Source organism: Aulonocara sp. 'chitande type north' Nkhata Bay, linkage group LG3 (assembly GCF_057382095.1).
Source record: "Aulonocara sp. 'chitande type north' Nkhata Bay isolate Kocher_YH1m ecotype deep benthic linkage group LG3, A_spYH_male_GT1.1, whole genome shotgun sequence".
NCBI lineage: Eukaryota > Metazoa > Chordata > Actinopteri > Cichliformes > Cichlidae > Aulonocara > Aulonocara sp. 'chitande type north' Nkhata Bay.
The window spans coordinates 869901-883883 of NC_141346.1; the positions used below are offsets into that span (position 1 = coordinate 869901).

The window sequence follows — 13983 nt, forward strand, 5'->3', positions numbered from 1 at the left end:
TTAACCATAATTCAATAATCCTGTAAACCTAATAACCGAATGCGCTTTTAACTCTTATTAGAATGAGATTTTTACCACTACGGTGCAAAGTTTTTAGATACTGCGTTGATAAAGTACAAGAGATACAATCAGTGCTTTGTCAGTATTTATTCAGCAGTCAAGGACAGCAATATTTGCATAGTATTTTTACTGACATGTAGTGCACATATGTTTTGGGCAAAAACATTTTTGAATATTAAAATACGAACATTTGTAACAAACATTTAGCCAGTTCCAATGTAAAACTTTATCTCCCTGTTAAAAAAAGGAAGATAATCTTCTCACAAACTGGTGTTTGATTTTGAAACAGGAAAAAAGTGGGGAAACAACTGAAAAGACTAACATTTGAATGAAACCTGGAAGCAAGTAAATACTTTCTATGCTGCCTTATGGTAAACTTTGGTAATATTGATAAAAAACAACACTGGCTGATGATGAAATACAGTCAGCTGGCACGGTGACACTGCCAGTATAACCTGCAGGGCTGGACTGGGACAGAAAATCGGGCATTTTGACTAGAGACCGGCCCCCCAGGTGGTAAAGCCATAAAGACTTTGAATGAAAACAAATGCTGTTGTGACAGGAAAAGAAATAGTAAAAACTTATATGACTTAACTCGTGAAAGTGGCCACTTTCTCATTACTTTCATATATTGTTTTAGTAAGTATCCAAAACATACAAGTTTCATTATATAATTTTTCAAGGGCTCTTATATCTGTTTTTACTCTTGTATGCTTTTCATACAAGTTTCACAAAAGACAGATACAAACTTTATAAGATTTATATATATCTTTTTCATATGTACACTGTCTTGTTGGTATATGTATGATTTCTATACATTTTACGTCAGATAAAAACTTTGGTTGTAAGATTTAGATAATTATTTAATAAAAACGAGATATTTTAAATGAGAATAAGAAAGAAAAGTATTTCTTTGTGCCCCCCTCTCCCTGTTAATGGCCTTCCTGGCCCCCTGGCAAAACTTTCCTAGACCCGCCCCTGCACAGTTACCAGCTGTCAGCTGCTTAGAAAAGGATCCTGGTGTTATTTGTCTCTCAGAAACAGTTCATAACTTCCCTTCAACTCATCCATGTCACCTAAAAGGTAAACCTGTTTCTCCATCACAGCTCTGATGATTCAGTAAGGACATCTCCTGGTTTCATCTTCATGTTTCCCTCTCACCACATATCCAAACCATATCATGACCAGCAGCTTTACAGCTGTGGCTCCAGCAAACATCAGCTGATACTAGAAATTAATATTAAATAAATTCTAACAACAGCTGATCAGCTTAAACGTGCTGCTGTTGTTTAGCGCGACATCCGCTGGTTTCCTCTTTCTGGCGCAAAGTGGGCGACAAACTAACGAGAGAGACGATCAGCTGATCATTGATCAGTTTCATGATTGAAGTAGCAACAGGAGAGGGAGGGGGGAGAATGAGAGGAGAAGAGGCAGCTGTGCAGCGTAAACACAGAATAACTCCAGCTTTGTGTCTTTTTTTCATTATAGCGAAAGTCCGGGACAAACTGCGTCTCTTCTCAGCTCAATACGAAACGTATAATATTTTCTCTGAATGAGGGACCATTCCATTTTTTTAAGGAGCCGTTGGCAACTCTACTAACTAACCTTATGAATAAAATAAAGTTCACTATCAGTAACTTCATAGCACCCACCCAGCTGTATAAAAACTCCGCCAAACTGGCTAGAACGCAGTACGAGTTATTGTAACTGAGGGTAAAAAGTCAGCACAACGAAAATAAACTGCACCTAAACTTGGTTTATATCTGACCCAGATAGACTGCAGGTCATAACTTCTTACCTGAAGTTCAGTTCATCTGACACTCGGACCGGCGGCCGCCTCGGGGCTCTCCTCCTGCTTCCCCTTCCCTCATCCACCTGCTGGCCTCTGTGGAAGCCCCCCATAGCCACCACCAAACAACTGAGTTATTTTTACACATCGACCTGCATCTGGCCAATCCACCACCTCTCATTGTTCATGCCATTACAAAAAAAAATAAAAAATAAGTCACCGGGCATATGCCCGGTATGCCCGATGGCCAGTCCAGCTATGTTAACCTGCAACCAAATCTGCAGCTCCATACAGCAATGTTACGACTTAGATTATATCTTATAACTCATAACTCTTATGTTAGCTGCCCTCAGTAGCATACTGTCTGAAATATTCGACGGCTGCAATAATTCTTTAAGTGTTATTTTTTCCTTGGTATTCTAATTTCACCGAAGTTTACTAAACTCAACAAACTTAATATTACTTACCGGGACATTTATTCTGTCCCCGTTTTCTTTCACCGAAAATTTTTTCCTGCAGTGCCGTCTTTCATACTTGGCTCTCCTACCTTTGCTAACATGATGCAAAGCGCAGAAGCCGATGCTGCATTCACTTACACTCGGATATCTGAGCTTAATCATGAAAACATAATCGGACATTTGATATTTGATTGAATTTTATTGTTTTGCCTTTGGGGTGGCACCTGGGGTGGCCAGTCTGGTTGGGGGGGTGGCCTGTGCCCACGGTGTTCGTGTCATCATGAAAGAAATGAACATCGAGCGTAAAAACAAAGGAGACTGCTACTGGCTTTTTATCTGCCGATTGCCGTTCTACGGTTGCAAGAAAAAGAAGCAGAAATGACGTTCTCTACGCGTTGAGACGTTCCCCGTCCGTCGGCTAAACGCTTGATTGAAACTTCAATGCGACAGTGACACCAAGTAGAATTATAAATGTCACATAGCCCCAAACATGTCTTTTTCAAAGCCTGCGGTGAAGAGAAAGGTTGGTGATGAGCACCGACAATTTCAGGAAAAGTGGGAAATGCAATATTTCTTTGTTGAGCACAGGGGCACCCCGACCTGTCTTATTTGCACAGAGAAAGTTGCACTGCACAAGGAATACAATTTGAAACGTCATTACACAACTAGACATGCTGAGGTGGATGCAAAATACCAGGGAGACGAGAGAGCGAACCGGGTTGCCAGTCTTAAAACAGATCTACTGAGGCAGCAAGATTTCTTCAAGAAAGCAACCAAAGAGAATAATGCAGCAGTCGGAGCCACGTGGTTAGTGAGATGATTGCTAAAGCAGGGAAGCCATTCACAGAAGGTGGATTTGTCTAAAAGTGCATATTGCAGGCTGCAAATATAGTCTGTCCGGGAAAGAAAGGTCAGTTTAGCAACATCAGCCTTTCTGCCAACACCGCAGCAGATCGCATTTCTGACCTGTCAAGTGACATTTATGACCAACTGTGTGAGAAAGCCAAATGTTTCAGTGTATACTCAGTCGCTCTTGATGAGACCACAGACATCACCGACACTGCTCAGCTCCCAATGTATGTCCGTGGTGTTGATGACAGTTTTGAAGTGATGGAGGAGCTGCTCACAGTAATTCCAATGCATGGCCAGACCACCGCTCAGCAGATATTTACAAGCTGTGTGATGCCATTGAGAATGTTGGTTTGCCATGGAAGAGGTTTGTTGGAATAACAACAGATGGAGCGCCATCAATGACAGGGAGGAAAAATGGACTGGTGGCACAAAAAAAACTCGAAGAGGAAGGCGTGGAGGAGGCCATTGCTCTGCCTGCAGCGGCTCCCAGCTAAATTGAGTTTGAGACCCCTGTCCTACACCATAAATCAGTACGAGAGGCTACGACCTCTCTCATGGCCCCAAGTGGTGTGTGCATGCCAGAGCACTCTGGAAGGCACACAGTCTTTACACACTACTAAGGATCAAACCTCTATCATCATGCAATCAATTATACAACTTATACAAATCGATTAACTAATACTCATTTGATGTGAATTAGCATTATGCACTAATGCTAACACTTTTTAAAAATGTGAGTAGCTAATGCTAACACTATTTTCCTTAACTTTATAGCAATGTGAACGGCTAATGCTAACACTCTTTTTCCTAGCATTACAACATCTGAGCTGCTAATGCTAAGTAGGCCGCCATTAGCACCTACGTCTAATTTAAGGCAAATACGCATTAGAACCTAATGCTCATATCGTTTTCCTTTGCTTTATAACAATGTGAGCAGCTACTTCTAAATAGCATTAGCTAATAAAAGCAGTCTAATTTAATGCAAGTTAGCATCATTTGCATTATAACGATGTGAGGAGTTAATGCTAAGTATGCTGCCATTAGTGGCTAATTCTAATTAGGGGTGAATAATTATTACCAGCTAATGCTAATATCGTTTTCTCTTCCCTTTTAACAATGTGAGCAGCTAATACTGAGTAGGTCGCCGTTATTAGCTAATACTAATTTGAGGTGAATTATGAAGGATATAAAAAACAACAACAGCAATAGAATAATATTAAACACAAAGTGAACCCGTCTTCCTTCATTAAATAGGTTCTTTTAGATGTTAAGGAGGAATTGACTTAACCAGGCTGGCGGAGAATGAAGACAACCGGACACCTGCTGCAGATGGGGAATCAGTGAACTTTTATTGAGACAGAGACAACCTCTCAAAAACAGCTCACATCAAGAGATTCCAAATATTTGCTGTGAGGATGGGTATATATTCTCTAAAACTTACAGGAGGGGGTTGTGAGGAAAGTGCTGCATTAGCAGAAAAACAACTCCATAAAAGGAAATCGGCCTTGGGTGTTCTAGTCTCTTCGCTTGCAGATATCTTTCACCTGCAGGCTGAGGCGATCGCTCCTTATCGCTCTCAAGGCCAAAGTCGTGAGCACATTTTATTACACAGTTGCACAGTAACTTTAAAGCTGAACAATATTTAAAGCTGAATAATGTTTAAAGCTGAACAATATTTAAAGCTGAATAATGTTTAAAGCTGAACAATATTTAAAGCTGAATAATGTTTGATCAGATTATATTTTCTTCAAATCCCCCTTTTGACCCATCTTAAATGGGTCAACACACAAAAATAAGTAACAATCAAAGGAACACAGAGACGTGTCGAAGCCTGGCTCGAAAAACTCCTCGGGTCTTTTCATTTGTCTTTATCTGTCATTGCAGATGAGGAGAAAAGAGTCCAGGCACCACCCTGCCCAGGGGTCGGCTGCAAGCAGTCTCGGTTCCCGACGAAAGCAGTAACAGCTGTCCTGCACACAAGGGTACAACGAGTTAGTGCAACCAGGGTAGTGACACAAAATTAACAGTTCCTGTAACTCAGCAACCAAAAAGCATAAGTAATGATAAAAATGTGGAGAGTACAGAGTATACTATAATAATGAGAGATATAAACGTGAAAATGTGAAAGAATAAATCAACCGTAAAATAAACTCAGAACGGTAACTGCTAAGGACATTCAAAAGTGAATATGGTAAAACTGGAGAGGAAGTGGTGGGCAAGACCCTAGGGGCTACATTTGTCAGATTGGGACTGTCAGAAGGGGGCGAAGCTTTTGAACTTGAAGGTGTCAGAAGTGTCGGGGGCCCTTCACAGATCAGGATTATGCCAATGGGAATGAGACCCAGGGCCAGGAAGCAAACAAAGACGCAACATCTTTGCCTGCCTGTCATTTCAGGGGGAAAGGGCCAAGACATGTTTACTTAGCTTGGATGTCGTCTAATAGAGGATGATGGGGCACAGAAAGGTGGTCCAGTTCCCCCCACCTCGCCAAGGGCGTGTTCTAGGAGTTAAAGAGCAACAACCTGCAATCTGTACCAAAAAATCTTCATAGTCCCACCGGAAAATCATAAGAGTAATAAACGATTCAGCTCAACAGACAAGTATCATGTTCAGGTTTCTCCAATCATTAAATCACTATTATTGCCACAATTTGCTTTATTCACCCTTTGGGCAATGTTATTCCAAGAGAGAGAGAGAGAGAGAGAGAGAGAGAGAGAGAGAGAGAGAGAGAGAGAGAGAGAGAGAGAGAGAGAGCGAGAGCCCCTAATGGCCAGTTAGTGGGCTCTAGGTCAAACTGTCCCCAAATTTGTTATCTGTTATTATTACTTGTTGTCATGTCACTTGTCTGTTTTCTACTGCACCCCTCTCACCAAAGCAAAGCAAACATTAGCAGCACATTGACCGTAGTCAGGCATCCTCATTCCATAGGTGCTATAAAACATTTCCTGTAAAAGAATCACAGTTTTCAAGACAGGGTGTGTCTCCCCCAACACTCTCACCAGAATACAGTGTAATAGCATCCCCAACTCCTAACCCATAAACACCGTTTCTTCACACATCCGCCCAGAAATCCTGTAATAGAAAAACATTAAAACTGTAACCCTGTAGGGAAGAAAATGTAAATGGTAACGCTGCGCAGTTACCTCTGTAAGCAACACAAGACACAAAAATGGCATTTACAGGTTCACTCATCCTCGAATATTTTGTCATCCTTCTACTCCTGTAAAAGAAACCCACATAAATTCATCCATTCATCCGTTCTTTGCTGATAGTGAAACCTGTCGTCGCATCTAGTTTCCACACTCAGCAAAATGACGTCATCTCAAAAAGAAACAAGAACTTGAGTTTGGATTACCTCGCTGAATCCTTTTTTAAACAGGGACTCTCGTTTCTAATTGTCCCCACAAGTGTTTCCTCCAGAACCCATTTCAATGCGGAGAAACTCACTTACAACAATTTTCTCGCCGACGTGTAATGCTTGTAATTTCCGATGTGCAGATCTGCTTAAAGAAAAGATTCACCAACAAAAATCAGTAAATATAAAACAAAATAAAATGAAAAATAACAAAAACAAAATGCAGACGCCCGGGTCTTAGGACTTGTCACTGAATATTCTTCCCATCAATAAAAATACCAACCTAAACCTACACAGAGTCAAATCAACACCACCTCAACCTTTTCATATTCATAAACCTATATGTTTTGCGTTCGTGAAACAAAATTGAACCATTAAGTAAGTTGAGCTCTTGAAATGTTTTAATTCTCTTAATTCTGCCAGTTTATTTCAACACTTATTCAATGACTTTTATTCAACTGCTACTTGGTCACTCGACTTTTACCTGTTCAAATTGCCTAGGGTTCAACAAAGTCTAGATCCCCGTTTTCATGAAACTTGAACGGTGTACGATGATTTACTTACAGTAATTTAGAATCATCACTCAACCTAGCTCTACTACTGGCACTGCGTGACTTTTCTCACACTGGAAACCAGAATTTAGCACAGAACTTTAATGCCTCAGGCAATCGCGTTCAAGGGCTGCCCCCCCTTCTCTTCTTCTTTGTCCGTGTGTTCCTCCTTTATTAAATCTCCATCACAATGACGTGGCGCTCTGAAATAAAACTCACACTGTTAATTCCTCGTTTTCACTCTGCACCACTGCTCAGAGTGTTTTCTTTTCTTTTTAGTGTAGAGTAAACAATTAAGTCGAGGCCTTAAGCCCCAGATATCTCGCACGGGCATCATTTTCATAACCAAACCGCTCCGGACTCTGCTCCCCAGACCACACAAATGCCCTCTGGGCTTATTATTATAGCAAATTCTGTATTTGACTTTGTTGTGTGCAGCATTGAGCCTTTGTCAGTAAAGCATTCTTCATTGCAGCAGCTGGAGCATTGTGTGTCACTTCTTAGTAAATTAAATCAACATTTTGATTTTAGTGCATGGGTATGTATCAGTTTTTACTCCCTCAACAAGTGCATAAGTGTTCATGTGTGTGTTTCCCTTCATTCTAAGTAGGCGCATGCAGAAGTGTGTGTTCGTGTGTTGGTATATGTTTGTGTTCATCACCTTCCTGTTCTGTAGTTTAGGTAGACCAGCGGCCTGACGCATGGCCTAGGGTCCTCCCCTCCTCTTTGGGTCTGTTTATGTTGTCCTTACTTTGCTCCACGGCCTTCTGCAGCTCTGCTGTTCGGCTCTTCTCAGAGGTCAGCATCCTTCTGCTCACCGTCCCTTTTCCTCCGGGCTTAATGCGCGTCTCGTCACAGCTCTGTCAGCTGACGCAGCCTGGGAATTTCCCCCGTGTAGTGAAACGGGCTTTAGGTTTAATGCTCTCCGTCTCTGCTGCATGAGATCACTCTTTTGCAGCACTGTTGACATCCTCAAGTTGTTGTTGTGAGTCCAGCTGCTGTGGCCTTCAGGGGTCAAAGGGTCAAAGATGGTCGCGGAGAGGGCAACGATGGTAGAGGGGAGGGTAGGAGTCCAGGTCAGCTTCGGCTCTCAAAAACAAAAACAAAACAAGACAGGCGAACAGGAAAATGATGTTGTGTTGGCTGTGCTGTGTTGGCTGTGTTATCCCGAGAGGGGAGAAACAACGAGATCTCGTCTCCCCCCTTTTTTGTTTTTGTTTTTTTTTTTTTTTTTTCACCATATAATCAACTCATAACCCCTCAAGTTGACAGGACAACACAGGTACGTGTTAAAATTCTTAAGATCCTGTTTAGAAACCTAAAAAGGAATTTCCTATCATTAAGTAGTCATTTGTCTTAAACAATCAACAAAAACATGTCCCAAGTCGACCCTTTTAACCACTAAATTTGTCGTGTCCTCACTTAATCCTCAGACCAGTGTCTTTGTCTTTTGACGTTACGTTGTTGTCCTGCAACCCAAAGCGTTTAATTGTCAGTAATGTATAAACTATATCATTTAAAAACAGGTGTATGTTAAGTGTCGCTACTTTAACCTTGCATGTACGTGCACATGTATGTAAGCTGTTTCTTCATTGCATGTATGGGTGCGTCTGTATCTGGGTTACTTTAACTTTTTCTCAAACGAGGCATGTCTCTAACACGCACATGTGTCTGTTCCTCACCCTTCTCATATCTTTCTCTGGTTGTGTGTGGTTTTATTTGTTTCAGTGATTTACCAGGAACATCTTTTCCTTTTCTCCATGTCTTCCGCCAGAGGTTAACACCGGTGAGATTCAGGGACACAGCACCCAGAGCAGTTCAGCGAGAAAAACCCGCCTCAAACTACATTCTCTCTTTTTTGTTTTACCGGGAGGGGTGAGGACAACTCTCGTGTCCAGCCGTGAATTTTAGCCAAAGCTTGGCCTGTCTTCTGCTGCCGTACTCAGGCTTCCAGGTTAAGAAAAAAACACCTGTATGAAGACACTAAACATACATTTAGTATTTGTATAAACATAACTGCCTAAATCATTGAACTCTTGAGGAGGGTGTATTTCAGAATCAGAATCAAAATCAAAAACTTTATTGTCATTGTCATGAGACCGACGACATTAAGAATGGTCCCCGATCATTGCATCATCCCTAGTAATATCAAATATAAAAAACAATAAAATTCAATCAATAAAATAGATAGAATACTTAAAATACTAAGTATTCCCACCGTCATGCTTCAGACCGTGCATAGATTAACACAAGAGTGGCATGGTGGACATTTTTGTAGTATTCAGATGTGTTATTGCAGTTGGATAACAGCTGTGTTTGAGTCTATTAGTCCTTGCTCTGATTGCCCTGTACCGTCTGCCTTAGGGCAACAGTTCGAACAGGGAGTGGCCAGGATGTGAGGTGTCTTTTATGATGTTTTGGGCCTTTTTAAAACAGCGGGCGTTGTTTGACTCTTTACTAACTTTAAAACCCCACCATAACAATTTCTCACTGACAAACTTCTATGCATCCATTTAAACATGCGAAGCCAGCACAAAATCACACACATACCCCTACAGCAAAGCTTTAACATAACCACAATGCAACTCCTCCCTTAAACGGGAGAAATCACCCTGAATCAACCAACTCTATATAAAACGTCAAACAAAGATAAACCACAAACATTTCTACACTTCTGTGTCTTCCACGCAGCACAATAGGCAGAAAAACACCGATTACTCACAGTCTACAACAAAAGAAAAACCTGCCCTTTTCACAACTCTCACAGCTAAAGTCAAAACTCTTACCCAGTGCCTCTGAAATAATAAAAAAAATCACCAAATACTCGATTACTCTTTCCACTCGCTCCCTCTCACTCCCTTCTTCCTCATACAGCATACACGCTCGCTCCCGCGGACCCGCTCGGCCCCGCGGGCTCACTCGGCCCCCACCTTTTTTCTCTCACAGAGACAGAGAGAGACCCTTTTCCTTTTTTTTTTTTTTACTTCGGTCTATCTGCACAGAGTTTACCTCATCTCTTTCCTTCTATGGGCATGCACACTTCCTGTCTCACACACACAGCCCCTCTCTCAGAGAGAGCAGAAAAGAGTTTTTCCTTTTTTCAACACTCAGGAGACATTCAACAGACAGTTTATACCACTATTTTACACTTTATTTACACACACCGGTAATTTATGTTCTATTTACACACGGGCCCGCATAGACATATGCCAGAAGAGGTTACCCCTAACTTTTTGACTAATTTAAAAGCACCTATAGCCCAGGCCTAGCCTTGCTGATCAATACATACCTCGGGAACGCCCTCCCGATAGCGCTCGAATTCCTAAGAAAACACCATATGCCAGAACAACTTTATCTCACTTCTCTATTTCTCTGCTGGTGTTGCTAAATTTTTGACTAATTTAAAAGCATCTTTCAGCTGTTTTCCTCAATGACTCTTTCTGCTTTTTTGCTTCTTTAGGCTGGTGTGTGGAGTTGATGACTGTCTCAACACATGTTAATTGTTCTCCCAATGTGCTAAGAATAACACCGGGACCCCAACCATCATCATTAGTTTCTCGATCTAATTCTCCATCCATTTTACTGTCAATGGAGGAGTGTTCTTTTATTGCTTTTAAAGGAGAATTTGGGCCAGCTGGGTTTCTGCCTCTGTTAGGCACTAATCAGCTGGGGCGCTGCTTTAAAGGTGAGTCAGCACTGAAATATCCCTTCAGGTGTTACCAAGCTTCTACCAAACCGGAGTCTGGCGGGTAACCTTGCCTAGAGCTTCCTGATAGGGGTGCTAGTTGGTTGTCACCTTGTTCACACGTCTCATTCACACTTCATACATTACCTGCAGTCACTCATTACCCTCCTTATGTATGTAATAAATGTGTAAAAAAATTCTATGTGTGGTGTATTATTTTAACCAAAAGAGGAACCTAGTTCCTTTAATTGTGTAATCTGTGAACAACGGAGAACCAAACTGTCCTGCCCAGTGTTCCACAGCAAGCATTCAGCGTGTATTTATGTGTGTCCAATATCAAACAGAACATCAAAACATTTAAAACACTAAAATCATCGGGGTTTTAAGAAGAGATCCGTTTTCTCCTATTGATCAAAGGGACCCCTCCTATGGACTCCAACCAGTACTTCTCTTTTTTAAGTTTTAGAGGATCTTTTCTAATAAAGTCCTCTGGGCCTTCCTAACCCTTCTGTAGTTTAGAGAATATTACTAAAAAATATTCTCAAGGCCTTTAACCTTTTAATTTGTTTAGAAAGGCGTTACTAATAAACCCTTTCAAGGTCCCAGACCTGCTGAGGTATGTATCCGACACCGGAGAGCAAACCCGTCGGCTGCAACCGTGGTCAGACCTCAGTTCACTCTTATCTTTATTCACTTATTCACTTATTTCTTATTCACTTATCTCTTATTCACTTGTCTGATTCTCAACAAGCCTTAAGTAAGCCAGACAATTTTGGTTATGAATTACTAGGAGTTTGGACACTAAGTATTTTTATAATGTTCAATATAGCAGAAATAAAAGGTCTGCTTACCTTGTTTTTTGTGTGTACACAGCTTTTGTCCAAACTCCGTTCACTCATCCCACGGCCGATGTCCTCCCTCCCGTTCCAGTTTGACCTGGAGCGGATCCTGTTCGTGACGCCAATTGAAGGATATAAAAAACAACAACAGCAATAGAATAATATTAAACACAAAGTGAACCCGTCTTCCTTCATTAAATAGGTTCTTTTAGATGTTAAGGAGGAATTGACTTAACCAGGCTGGCGGAGAATGAAGACAACCGGACACCTGCTGCAGATGGGGAATCAGTGAACTTTTATTGAGACAGAGACAACCTCTCAAAAACAGCTCACATCAAGAGATTCCAAATATTTGCTGTGAGGATGGGTATATATTCTCTAAAACTTACAGGAGGGGGTTGTGAGGAAAGTGCTGCATTAGCAGAAAAACAACTCCATAAAAGGAAATCGGCCTTGGGTGTTCTAGTCTCTTCGCTTGCAGATATCTTTCACCTGCAGGCTGAGGCGATCGCTCCTTATCGCTCTCAAGGCCAAAGTCGTGAGCACATTTTATTACACAGTTGCACAGTAACTTTAAAGCTGAACAATATTTAAAGCTGAATAATGTTTAAAGCTGAACAATATTTAAAGCTGAATAATGTTTAAAGCTGAACAATATTTAAAGCTGAATAATGTTTGATCAGATTATATTTTCTTCAATTAGCATTATCCCCTTATGCTAACAAAGTTTTTTCTTACTTTTTAACAATACGAGTAGCTAATGTGAATACCTTTTTTATTCAATTTTAACTTTTCCACTGCGATGTGAAGAGTTAATGCTAAATAGGACGCCATTAGTGGCTAATTCTAATTTTAGATGATAAAGCATTAAAAGCTAATGCTAATACCATATTTTCTTGCTTTATATCAATATCAGTAGCTAATGCTAGGTACGTAGCCATCATTAGCTAATGCTAATTTAGGTAAATTAGCATTATCCACTAATGCTAACAATGTTTTTGCCAACTCTTTTCCCTTGCATTTTAACAATATGAGCAGCTAATGCTAAGAAGGCTGCCATTATTAGGTAATGCTAATTATGTGTGTGTGTGTTAGCATTATCCGCTGCTGCTAGCAATGTTTTATCTTACCTTTTAACAATATCAGCAGCTTATGCTAACAATACTTTCATTTCAGTTAAGCCTATTTAGCATTAGTTAATTTCATTTAGCATTAAGAAGTTTATGCTAAATAGGCTACCATTAGTGGCTAATTCCTTTCCAATGTACGATCACTCAGGAATAAGACAGACGAACTGGCCCTGATGAGAAGCATGAACAGAGACTTTGCCTCCTCCTGTGTCTTATGTTTTACGGAGTCGTGGCTCTGTGAGAACATCCCGGACTGCGCGCTCAAGCTGGAGGGCTTTCATCTGCTGCGCGCGGACCGGCAGGCCTCTCTCTCCGGTAAGACCAAAGGTGGAGGTGTCTGCTTCTACATAAATAGTGGCTGGTGCACAGATGTAACAGTGATTGCTCAGCACTGCTCTTCCTCTCTGGAAGTCCTCTACCATAATCCCTGTCCCCAAGAAACCTAGGATCACTGGACTAAATGACTACAGACCCGTGGCTCTGACATCTGTGGTCATGAAGTCATTTGAGCGCCTAGTTCTCTCCCATCTCAAGACCCTCACGGCCCCCCTCCTGGACCCCCTGCAGTTTGCATACAGAGCCAACAGGTCTGTAGATGACGCCATCAACATGGCCCTACACTTCATCCTGAAGCATCTGGACTCCCCAGGAACCTACGCCAGGATCCTGTTTGTGGACTTCAGCTCTGCCTTCAACACCATCCTTCCAGACCATCTCCGAGGCAAGCTTTCCCAGATGAATGTGCCTGATCCCATCTGCCGGTGGATCACTGACTTCCTGACGGACAGGAAGCAGCATGTGAGGCTGGGAAAGAATGTCTCGGACTCCCGGACCATCAGCACCGGCTCCCCTCAGGGCTGTGTTCTTTCTCCTCTGCTCTTCTCCCTGTACACCAACTGCTGCACCTCCACCCACCAGTCTGTCAAGCTAATCAAGTTTGCAGATGACACCACCGTTATTGGGCTCATCTCGGACGGGGATGAGTCTGCCTACAGGAGGGAGGTTGAGCGTCTGGTGTCCTGGTGCAGCCACAACAACCTGGTGCTGAATGCCCAGAAGACAGTGGAGATTATTGTGGACTTCAGGAAGCACACAGCCGCACTCCCCCCCATCATCCTGACTGACACCCCCATCACCTCTGTGGACTCATTCCGCTTCCTGGGTACCACCATCACCCAGGACCTGAAGTGGGAGCCCACCATCACCTCCGTCATCAAGAAAGCCCAGCAGAGGATGTACTTCCTGAGGCAGCTGAAGAAATTCA

At 41.9% G+C, this 13983-nt stretch overlaps 1 long non-coding RNA gene across 1 annotated transcript; it reads right to left on the reverse strand.

The window, feature by feature from the left end:
- Nucleotides 1-4483: 4483 nt before the first annotated feature.
- Nucleotides 4484-12282, reverse strand: LOC147333407 (uncharacterized). The gene is made up of 2 exons (XR_015125376.1): nt 11826-12282; nt 4484-11698 (listed from the first exon to the last, which is right to left on the reverse strand). It is a non-coding gene; the product is annotated as an uncharacterized LOC147333407 (long non-coding RNA).
- Between the last annotated feature and the right edge of the window lie 1701 nt (nt 12283-13983).